General features: G+C 39.1%; 1 protein-coding gene across 2 annotated transcripts in view; it reads left to right on the top strand.

Annotated features, from left to right (window-relative positions):
* LOC136853546 (WD repeat domain phosphoinositide-interacting protein 4-like) overlaps nt 1-12593 on the top strand; it is a 448994-nt gene that overhangs the window by 201877 nt on the left and 234524 nt on the right. The gene's annotated exons all lie outside the window — the stretch shown is intronic.

Raw genomic sequence — 12593 nt, 5'->3', positions numbered from 1 at the left:
ACCGCAGTTTTCTGATTATCACCTTGTGGGTGATGGCAGCGACAGCAGTTTCCTGAGTATCACCTGGTTGGAGGGTGATGGCCACATCGACAGATTTGAAGCGTCACTGGGTTGGACTTCAAGTACTCTAGGAGGAGGTCATGACTGGATCATATTTTTAGTCACTATTACTGCTGGTGGAGCAAAAGGCTGTCATAGAATTATTTTATTGAGTTAAGCAAAAGACTCTTATTATATTGTTGAGCAAAAGGCTGTCAAGCCATTGTTGTATATTATTGAGCTAGTGGCTCGTGTAATTGTGGTTAATGAGCAAGTATGGCTCTAAAAGGGTTTATGTAATGATTAATATTTCATTTTTGTATTTGTGTGGTGCTGCTGCTGGGTGTTATTTATTTTGGGATTTATTAATATTTCATTTTTATATTTGTGTGGTACTGCTGCTGGAAATTATTTATTTTGTGATTTATTTATTGAGCATTGTTAAATTTAAAGTAACGTATGTGGAACCATGTAATTTGATTGTTGGTTGTAGTGTTGATCTTTTGCTTTAAGTTTCTATTTTCCAAAACCTTGACTCATTTGTAAATATGTATAAAAATTTAGGATAATAAATTAGTTTTAAGGCGACCTAAGTAGTTTTGTTAAGCTCCCCTACCGCCAGTCATTCCAGTCTCATTCTATTGTGGTAATTAAGATCCTGGAGGACCGAGTATGGTTCATTACAGTATATATGTACTATATATATATATATATGTATATATATATATACATATGTATGTATGAATATATGTATATATATATACATATATACAGTATGTATGTATATATATGCATATGTGTATATTATATGCAAATATATATATGTACAGTGTGATATATGTATATGTGTATATATATACACATATATATATGTATGTATATATACATGTATGTGTATATGTATATCTGTACATATGTATATGTATATATGTTCATATGTATGTATATATATATATATAATAAGTCCTCACGTGAAAATGAAAGGAATTGGTACCAAGACTTTCAACTTTTTATTCAAAGTCATCTTCAGGAAACTGGACCATTTATTTCGAGATAGTGTATGGACAACGAAAAGTAACCCGGACTTATACGTAAACCTCTCTTCATATGAACTCAGTGAGAACGAAAAACTTGTTTTAGGATTTGGTATGAATTTTTGCTTTGCTAAGAACAAAGTTGACATTTTTTCAGTAGCCAAAGGTTTCATAAACTTGGATAAAACCAAAAATGAAAAAGTAAACCCTGACAACATTTTGGTTGCGAAGGGATGTGTGTACGCCGCATGTAATTCGAAATTAAAACATACTATACCTCTGAGATTTCAGATGGCACTTAAAAGCTTACGAGCTAATAAAGATATTCATATCACTAAGGCTGACAAGTCAAACTGCATTGTTATTTTGAGTAAGAATTCGTATATCGAAAAGGCCAACCAACTGTTATCCGATGAGGATACTTATGAGGAACTGTTGAGAGATCCCACCGATAAGGTTAATAAGCATTATAACAGTACTGTTAAATCCTTGTTAAAGTCCCACCATGAACTAGCCAAAAAATTCTCTGCCGTTAATGCCACTCTTCCTTATATGTATGGCACAGTAAAGATTCATAAAGAAGGTCAACCAATCAGGCCCATTATCAGTTCGATAGGCTCAGCCTCTTATCATCTGTCAAAATGGTTAGGCTCTTTGTTAAATCCGCTTATAGGAAACATATCAAAGGCACATATTAAAAATACGGAAGACCTTATCACAAAGTTGAAAGGTAAAGATACAAATTGTAGGTTGATTAGTTTTGATGTCAATTCACTGTTCACAAAAGTGCCCATTGATGATTTGCTACAGTTTCTACAAGAAAAAATAAATGATATTGATATTCCTATTCCCCATCATGTTTTATTAAGTTGATAAAGTTGTGCATCGTTGATAATACTTTTATGTTTTAATGGTTCTTTTATAGACAGATTTTGGTTTGGCAATGGGAAGTTGTTTATCTGCAACCCTCTCAAATATATACATGGAATTTTATGAAATCAGATTCTTACCAAATGTCATTACGTTTACTTTGACATGGTACAGATACGTCGACGACATAATATGCCGGTGGCCTTTGGATCGTGACCCCTACGAGTTTTTAGAAATTTTGAATGGCCTGGTTCCATCCATAAAGTTCAAGTTGGAAGCAGAACAGAATAAAACTCTACCATTTCTTGACACAGTCGTTATGAGAACCGACAACGGATTTAAATTCAAACTATACCGGAAACCAACAGCAGTAAATGCTTTCATTCACAACTTTTTCAGCCATCACCCCAAGATAAAACGATCAGTCTTCTCAGGGATGTTTTTAAGAGCATACAGAATTTGTGATCCTGAATTTTTAGCAGAGGAAATTCAGAACATCTATACAATTGCAGAAGAATTATGTTATCCTTCGAATTTTATCGATGGTTGCCTCCAAAGTGCCAAAAACATTTTATAGTCATGAAAGGTCAAGGAATTATGACACGGAAAATATTTTAGTTTTGCCATACCGATGTGAATTTTTATCGATTGTACGTAGCCTGAAATGTCTGAAAATAAATGTTGTTTTTAGTAATACTTCGTCTATCAAGAATTTGTTGTTTTGTAACAAACCAGAAATGCCAGCAGGAGGGTGTACAAAATTGATTGCTCAACTTATAATTTACCTTATATTGGACAATCTGGTAAGGAACTAAGTAAGAGAGTCACACAGCATAAATATAATGTACGGGTTGCAACCAGCTCAAGCGCCATTTTTGTCACGTAAGAGACTTTGGGCACCCAATAGATTGAATTCAGCTGCAGTTGTTTTTAGGAGTTCCTCGTTGCATGACAGATTGTTGGTCGAAGGATGCCTCATTAGTTCTTTTAGTAATATGAATTTGAGCGATGGTCTTTTTAAGATGGACGAATTGTTAAAAAGCTTTATTCTTAAGGATGCAAAGAGTAAAACAAGCTGTTAGATTTTTACAAACAGATAGTTTTTTTGTACTGGGATTTGTAGTAATTACATATTTCCACTAAGTATGTTTTTGTTTTTTGAATGAATGTTGTTTACATACTTAAATGGCTTGTTGACTCATTTTATTTTATTGTTATCTGTGACCCATATTGCTTTCTTGTATATGTTATTCTCTAAACTCTGTTCAGTACCCTGAAGATGACTTTGGAATAAAAGTTGAAAGTCTTGGTACCAATTCCTTTCATTTTCACGTGAGGACTTATTATATACTTCATCCACGGGACCATTGTGGAAATTACAAGATATATATATATATATATATATATAATATATATATATATATATATATATATATATATATATATATATATATAATGTTATGTATGTATGTATGTATGTAACTGAATCATGAAGATATAGAACGTGATGAATGTATAAATAAAGGCAAAAGCCACGAAGGAAAAGTGAAACAACGGAGTGGTTGCTAGGCCTTTCGACATACGGTGTCAAAAGGCTTGGCAGTCTAAAAGGAGGTTACCTCTTCTTCAAGTACTGGGTTCACACGCAAGTCCTTATTCTAGAAACCTCTACTTTAGTTGCTTTGTGATTCCTTTGTAGCTTAAGGAATAAACTCTCTATATATTACCATCTCTGTTATTGTTACTTTTAGAAGATGATTTTCTTAGGTCATCAGAATCACCTTTATTCATAACAATATTGTTATTAAGAATGAAGTTAGGTTAAAATCTTAGTTACTTGAAATGATTCAATAAGAAGACCAAGACACCATGCAAACACTCTACTGTATAAATGGCGGTGTTAAAAACATCATGACCATAAAGCATTAGGTTTGCAACTTATATTGCATTGTCATTGTAATTCAGCGTACCCTGTAAATTTTGGTCAGTGTACAAAAACAAACGTATTTTAGGATACTGCTGTAAGGATGGTATTGAGTGACATACTGGCTGGGTGTTGTTTAGTTTATTGATGGTTCCTTACTGAATGAATGTACAGAATCTTCGAAGTTGTTATTGGCTGGTGCGAGCCGCAAAGTAGTTTCTACACACAGACAGACAGGGCAAAACAGATGGCGATTGTGAGAGACATAATTAACGTACAATGATAAAACATTATCAGTGGAAAAGCCAGAAAATTCCACATACGGACGTTTGCACGAGATTCGAGAGATTAATGAATACAATGCAGTAGCATAATGTATGTGAAATGGTGAGACGCCTGGCGTCTTCACAAACTGAAACATACATACAGTTTGACACAGAAGATTCGGTGGAACATTATGAGTACATGATTGGAATGCTTGCATGGCAATGCAAGTAGTGGTGATTGTACATGAATCGAGACAACAATGGTTAGAGAGAAACAGACAGAAATATTGTATGGTAGAAGTTGTGTTCCTTCGAGCGGTCCCCTCCAGCTGACGCGCGGGAGGGAGAGAGAAAAAGCGGGATGCGCTGTCTTGTTTTTGTCCGTTGGATGATCCACACACACGTGCCCGTAGGATCGCAATGCGGTCCCTTACACTGCGAAGCCTTAGTATTTTCATAGCCACTTGTTATCGAGTTGGTTACTCTGACAAATAGCGTAAACTTATGTACACCTACCAAAGAAACCGATGTTGCCTCGCCAGACCTGGCTGGAGAGAAAATGCCCTTTTTGCCCTGAAAGATGTCTTGCGTTCCAACTACCAGGACGTAGTTAAATGGCTGTTTAGGGCAGTATTGATATGAATAGCCAGTTTCATCAATATTTATGGATTTTTCTTATAAATATGATACGAACTTAAAATAAAACAAGGTCATGAAATTTCTTGGTGATTACTTTCAAAACAATATGCGATTACATTTATTAAAAGAATAAAAGGTCTCTCTCTCTCTCTCTCTCTCTCTCTCTCTCTCTCTCTCTCTCTCTCTCTCTCTCTCTAGTGTGCACCCTTTCCAAATCAGCAGTCCGTTATCGCACCCTGAGAAGTGGAAAATAGGAAAAAAAAATATTTAAGAAATGTTAAGAAACAAAATTGATGTGATGTGTATTGATAATTTTTTTTTTTTTTTCATTGACAAAGCTAGCGTTATTACTATTTTCGTTTTGAGAAAAAAAAGTAATATGCATATAAAGAAATATATATATTTGTCTTAATTATTCATATTCATCCTCGCACCCGTTAGGCACCTTCTAGACGAACGGACAAGTGTCTGGGGGAAAACATGGTTACTATATCTGAGAGTCAACAAAATGACGTCAGTAGCGAGGAAATAAAAATATCCCTGTCACACAACTTCTGTTGAAGTGTTACCAGAGTTTTTACGAGTATTTCCTGGCTTCTGGCGTTATTTTGTTCGTCTGAAAGGTCCCCTAGACGATTTTGGAAAAATACCCTTCCCCCCCTCGAGGCTCGAACCCTTAAACATCAGAATACCAGTTAGTGATCTTATCGGTTCAGCCATCAAATCTCATAAAAATGTTGCATTATCGGGATCGTGGAGTGCTACTGCACCTATACTCAGGGTGTTACACAACACCAGAGCCATACTAGACTTTATCTAATTAGTTCACCCACGTACGGCTCGGGTGTTGTGTAAAACCCTGAGTATAGGTGCAGTAGCACTCCACGAGCTCTAGGAAGACTTCGAGGACGACCTCGAGAATGGGCTCGAGTACGACTTCGAGGTCGACTTCGAGGACGACCTTGAGGTCGACTTCGAGGACGTCCTCGAAGACGACTTCGAGGACGAGCTTGAGGATGACTTCGATTATGAGCTCGAGGAAGACTTCGAGGACGACATCAAGGACGACCTCGAAGTCGACTTCGAAGACGACCTCGTGGTCGACTTCGAGGACGACCTCCCACTCCTAGCTCTCTCCTGAATATTTCTAGCATCGTATCTTGTGCCGATGCGTCGCCAGACGTGCATTTCTCTGGACTATCGAGGTAAAGTAAGTTTCATCACTGAAGATTACATTTTTCCAGTCATCGATATCGTAAACAACATGTTGCAGAGCAAAGCCCAGACGAGTGTCACGATGCCATTCCTTTAACTCCTCTTTGACCGCCGGAACATGGCACCTGATCCCATGCTCCCTCAGTCGCTCTCTGGTTGTCTGCGGAGTGCACGGGAGATGCAATTCTTACGTGATAGTTACTGAGGTTTTCAGGGGGTCGTCTATGGATGCTGCAATGATTTGTTCGTCTTGTTGTCGTGTTGTTATGCGTGGGCGACCCCTCCTAGGTCTATTTGCCAATGTTCCCTCTTCCCCCCATCTTGATATCCACCTTTGGACTGTGCGAGTTGACACTCCAACGCTCACGGCAATATCTCCTGTTGGAACACCACGCTCCCACTCACCAATGATCCGAGCTCTTTGAGTTAATTGCTCAACAGAGTTGTCTTTTTTGCCGCCGCCATCTCCACAAAAAAATGCCATATATAAGTATATATTATATAGACTAAAGAAGACAACAATATGGTGGAGATTGCCGTAATATAGATAATCGTGTTTACCAGCTAATAAAGTTGCACAGAGGCTGCAAATCCCCAGCCGTCAAAACTACTCAGCTACTAGCTTTTGGGATACGCATCGTCCATGGCTGTGTCGCAAACTCCCTCGTCGGAAAACCAGGTCCCCCCACTTTCCCTCAAAACTATTCAGAACGTAAACGATGATATAAGTAATGCTATAATGGTACTTATCTATGTCTTCATGGCGAATTGGAATAATTGATATTAACTGTTATCAATAAGGGTATTAATATCGCCACTTCAATTATGTTGATAAGCGAATCTCGTCAAGCCCTACATTAACATCACCCCATTGCCCATCACCATTAACCTCCCTATCATAATATCCTCCTACCCCCCACCCCCACCTGCTCGGTGCTTAAAAGAGATAATTAATATCGAAATAAAATATGATTACATTTCTTAAAAGAATAAAATTTCTCTCTCTCTCTCCTTGAAATATATTTCAGTCATTATTGCACTTTTTTGTCTGAATTTGGTAATTTCCCTCCTCTCATTCGAGCCATCGTAACTATGCATTGGTAGTTGTAACTTCAGCTACCGTTCAGAGCAAGAAGGACGTGATCTCTCCCAGCAAGGTTTGGTGAGGCGACATCGGTTTCTTTGGTGGGTGTACTTACATACTTATAATAGATAAGCAATTATTTAAAGGACATGTCAATAGGTTATATCATTCATATTTATTGCCTTTAAGTGGTTTCTTAGTTGATAATGTTAAGTAATTATTAACTTGAGTAAACTTAAGGCTGGTCGTTACATCCATGGGTGTTGAGCATTTAGGGAGGAGAGTCTGTACATCAAGAAAATAAAGAAACAAGTTAATGATTTGAACGCAGATTCACAGGACAAAGAAAGCTAATAAATAAGGATTATGTTGATAAAGTGTTATGATAAGCAGCACTTTTTTTTTCACCAAAACATGCTACGCATTTGCATCATTTGCTCTGAGTCTTAAGCCCCGTACACAATATGCATCATGTATCAGCCAGGTGATGCAGTAGTGGTGTCGAAAAAAATTACTAGCGGCCAAACTGTACTGCAACACTGCTCACTTGTTCTCGGGCCAGATTTGACTATAAAGCGTCACATGTTCGAGAAGAGAAAGTTGAAAGGGATGTACAGAGTGCGATTAATGGATTAAGGGAGAGGCAAATATTCCTTTTGCCCTTCCTTGTCAAGGTTCTTCAAAATGACTTTAGCCACACTAATTATTCGAACATCTACTGTGTATTGTAATTCATAAGATACTTGTGACCTATAAGCTTTTCATATATATATATATATATATATATATATATATATATATATATATATATATATATATATATATATATATATATATATGTGTGTGTATATATATGACTATTTATCACATCACCGTGATTCATATACAATCAGAAAGCTACAAACGTCCTTTAATATCCAATTCACTCTACCTCGGAAGTAATATATTTTCATATATGTTACGAAGGGGAATTTTAGTTGATAATAAGTCCACCGTCCCGTGGGGTCGAACCAGCGACGGACGAGGAATCAGGACTACAGTGACACACTAACCAGTCGGCCACAAGAGAGGGTATAAGTGAATACCATCTCCCATCAACCCACCCGTCGAACTCAGGTGTTTTGCATTTGGAGACGATATCCACCCACCTCTGCCATGTTGACCGTGTAGTGCGTTTGTCACACGTAGCCATATTATGACTATTTATCACATCACCGTGATTCATATACAATCAGAAAGCTACAAACGTCCTTTAATATCCAATTCACTCTACCTACTCGAAGTAATATATTTTCATATATGTTACCGAAAGGAATTTTTAGTTGATAATAAGTCCACCGTCCCGTGGGGTCGAACCAGCGACGGACGAGGAATCAGGACTACAGTGACACACTAACCAGTCGGCCACAAGAGAGGGTATAAGTGAATACCATCTCCCATCAACCCACCCGTCGAACTCAGGTGTTTTGCGTTTGGAGACGATATCCACCCACCTCTGCCATGTTGACCGTGTAGTGCGTTTGTCACACGTAGCCATATTATGACTATTTATCACATCACTGTGATTCATATACAATCAGAAAGCTACAAACGTCCTTTAATATCCAATTCACTCTACCTCGGAAGTAATATATTTTCATATATGTTACCGAAGGAATTTTTAGTTGATAATAAGTCCACCGTCCGTGGGGTCGAACCAGCGACGGACGAGGAATCAGGACTACAGTGACACACTAACCAGTCGGCCACAAGAGAGGGTATAAGTGAATACCATCTCCCATCAACCCACCCGTCGAACTCAGGTGTTTTTGCGTTTGGAGACAATATCCACCCACCTCTGCCATGTTGACCGTGTAGTGCGTTTGTCGCACGTAGCCATATTATGACTATTTATCACATCACCGTGATTCATATACAATCAGAAAGCTACAAACGTCCTTTAATATCCAATTCACTCTACTTCGGAAGTAATATATTTTCATATATGTTACCGAAGGGGAATTTTTAGTTGATAATAAGTCCACCGTCCCGTGGGGTCGAACCAGCGACGGACGAGGAATCAGGACTACAGTGACACACTAACCAGTCGGCCACAAGAGAGGGTATAAGTGAATACCATCTCCCATCAACCCACCCGTCGAACTCAGGTGTTTTGCGTTTGGAGACAATATCCACCCACCTCTGCCATGTTGACCGTGTAGTGCGTTTGTCGCACGTAGCCATATTATGACTATTTATCACATCACCGTGATTCATATACAATCAGAAAGCTACAAACATCCTTTAATATCCAATTCACTCTACCTCGGAAGTAATATATTTTCATATATGTTACCGAAGGGGAATTTTTAGTTGATAATAAGTCCACCGTCCCGTGGGGTCGAACCAGCGACGGACGAGGAATCAGGACTACAGTGACACACTAACCAGTCGGCCACAAGAGAGGGTATAAGTGAATACCATCTCCCATCAACCCACCCGTCGAACTCAGGTGTTTTTGCGTTTGGAGACGATATCCACCCACCTCTGCCATGTTGACCGTGTAGTGCGTTTGTCGCACGTAGCCATATTATGACTATTTATCACATCACCGTGATTCATATACAATCAGAAAGCTACAAACGTCCTTTAATATCCAATTCACTCTACCTCGGAAGTAATATATTTTCATATATGTTACCGAAGGGGAATTTTTAATTGATAATAAGTCCACCGTCCCGTGGGGTCGAACCAGCGACGGACGAGGAATCAGGACTACAGTGACACACTAACCAGTCGGCCACAAGAGAGGGTATAAGTGAATACCATCTCCCATCAACCCACCCGTCGAACTCAGGTGTTTTGCGTTTGGGAGCGATATCCACCCACCTCTGCCATGTTGACCGTGTAGTGCGTTTGTCGCACGTAGCCATATTATGACTATTTATCACATCACCGTGATTCATATACAATCAGAAAGCTACAAACGTCCTTTAATATCCAATTCACTCTACCTCGGAAGTAATATATTTTCATATATGTTACCGAAGGGAATTTTAGTTGATAATAAGTCCACCGTCCCGTGGGTTCGAACCAGCGACGGACGAGGAATCAGGACTACAGTGACACACTAACCAGTCGGCCACAGAGAGGGTATAAGTGAATACCATCTCCCATCAACCCACCCGTCGAACTCAGGTGTTTTGCGTTTGGAGGCGATATCCACCCACCTCTGCCATGTTGACCGTGTAGTGCGTTTGTGTGCGTGTAAGCCATATTATGACTATTTATCACATCACCGTGATTCATATACAATCAGAAAGCTACAAACGTCCTTTAATATCCAATTCACTCTACCTCGAAGTAATATATTTTCATATATGTTACCGAAGGGAATATTTAGTTAATAAGTCCACCGTCCCACGGGCGAGAATCAGGACTACAGTGACACACTAACCAGTCGGCCACAAGAGGGTATAAGTGAATACCATCTCCCATCAACCCACCCGTCGAACTCAGGTGTTTTGCGTTTGGAGACGATATCCACCCACCTCTGAAACGTAGCCACCACCCGTCGAACTCAGGTGTTTTGCGTTTGGAGACGATATCCACCCACCTCTGCCATTGATGGGAGATGGTATTCACTTATACCGTCTCTTGTGGCCGACTGGTTAGTGTGTCACTGTAGTCCTGATTCCTCGTCCGTCGCTGGTTCACCCCTACGAGACGGTGGACTTATTATCAACTAAAAATTCCCCTTCGTAACATATATGAAAATATATTACTTCTGAGGTAGAGTGAATTGGATATTAAAGGACGTTTGTAGCTTTCTGATTATATATATATATATATATATATATATATATATATATATATATATATATATATATATATATATATATATATATATATATATATATATATATATATATATATATATATATATATATATATATATATATATATATATATATATATATATATATATATATATATATATATATATATATATATATATATATATATATATATATATATATATATATATATATATATATATATATATATATATATGTGTGTGTGTGTATAATCTTCCCAAGCATCCCAGCCACCAAACACTCAATTTAAAGCTGGAAAATACAACAGTGTAGAGTATTGGTCCTTATCCATTCAAGAGGTTTGGCGGGTGGTGGCAAGAGGGCCATCGGCACTGGAGCTGAGTGGACAGCCTTCCCCTGTGACTGCTGCTGCAACACTAAGCAGACACATGAAATCGGTCTAGCCCAGCAATGAGTTCATGATGTAGCTTCGAGTTGAAAAACTGGTTTTTCAACACTGCACGCATCATGATGCATAGTGTGTACGGGGCTTAAAGGCCCGTCCAGACGATCGAGCACAGCTCGACGGGCACTGGCCGCAAACGAGCAAAGCCCACAGGTACAACTGTAGTGTTATCCACACGTGGCCGAGCTGGCCCAGTCAAACCTGAGCACAGCGGCCAGAGCGTGTGGTAGTTCAGGCAGGACCTGCAGAATGTGTGCGGTACGATAACTACCAGCATGGTGTCCACCAAGAAGAATCAGTTTTACATTCCAAAGGCGAGGGTGTTCCCAATAAAGTTCTATTAAATGTATAACATGTGGTCTCGACCACTGATCCAAGGCAGAAGCACAGACAGACATGTCTGTCAGACACTTGAGTGAACAATGACAACCTCTGCCAACTGCCCCGCATTCAGGTCGTTTCGGCCGTAAGCACGGTTACGTGCAAAATGGGCCCCGTATTTAGTACCAGCCCCTTGGGGATGTATGTAAAACATGAAATAATAATGGTAAATACCATAAACATAACGTCTTACATTGTTTTGGATGTTACAGCCTAAAGTGACTTACGGCCGAAACGACCAGGACCGGCTGCCCCTTGCCTCCATAGGAAGCCTCGTGTGTCTGGCAGTGACGTCATATTACCGGCCACGGGCAGTGTCTGTTGTTTTCGCTAAACAACCAACTTAGGAACTTTGCTGGTGTTTTAGCGGGCACAAGTGGTAAACTTGTTAACGGGCAAACTGCTCGCTTGTGCACGCGGGCAATGCTCGATCGTCTGGACGGGCCTTTACGGATCAAAATCATACTTGGCAAAGTGGTCGAACTATTTAATGTTTTGGAATAACTTATGAATAATACAACAAATTCACTTTTGATTAACATCGGTTATCACTTCAAATATTTCCAGTCATTATTTATCGTCATATTTTAAGCTTCTGCATTTCATCATTTATTTCAAGTCTTACTGATGTAAACAGTGCTAGACCGAATCGTTTACACAGAGAAGCGTGACAGACGTAAAGAACATGGCTTTCTCTGGTGAGGTCGGCTTTTTCTTCCACGAAGGGAGGAACAGACAGACGTGAGGTTTAGAGTAAAAAATGACTGACATTCTCTTTTAAGCAGTGAGATGTGACGCAACGATTTAGAGACCTTTGTTTTTTCCCCACCTCCGAAGCATGACCTCGCCTGTGAAGCGGTAGCGTGCATTCTGCATAA

The sequence above is a fragment of the Macrobrachium rosenbergii genome, chromosome 3 (genome assembly GCF_040412425.1).
Source record: "Macrobrachium rosenbergii isolate ZJJX-2024 chromosome 3, ASM4041242v1, whole genome shotgun sequence".
NCBI lineage: Eukaryota > Metazoa > Arthropoda > Malacostraca > Decapoda > Palaemonidae > Macrobrachium > Macrobrachium rosenbergii.
This window is presented reverse-complemented; position numbering and strand designations above follow the sequence as displayed.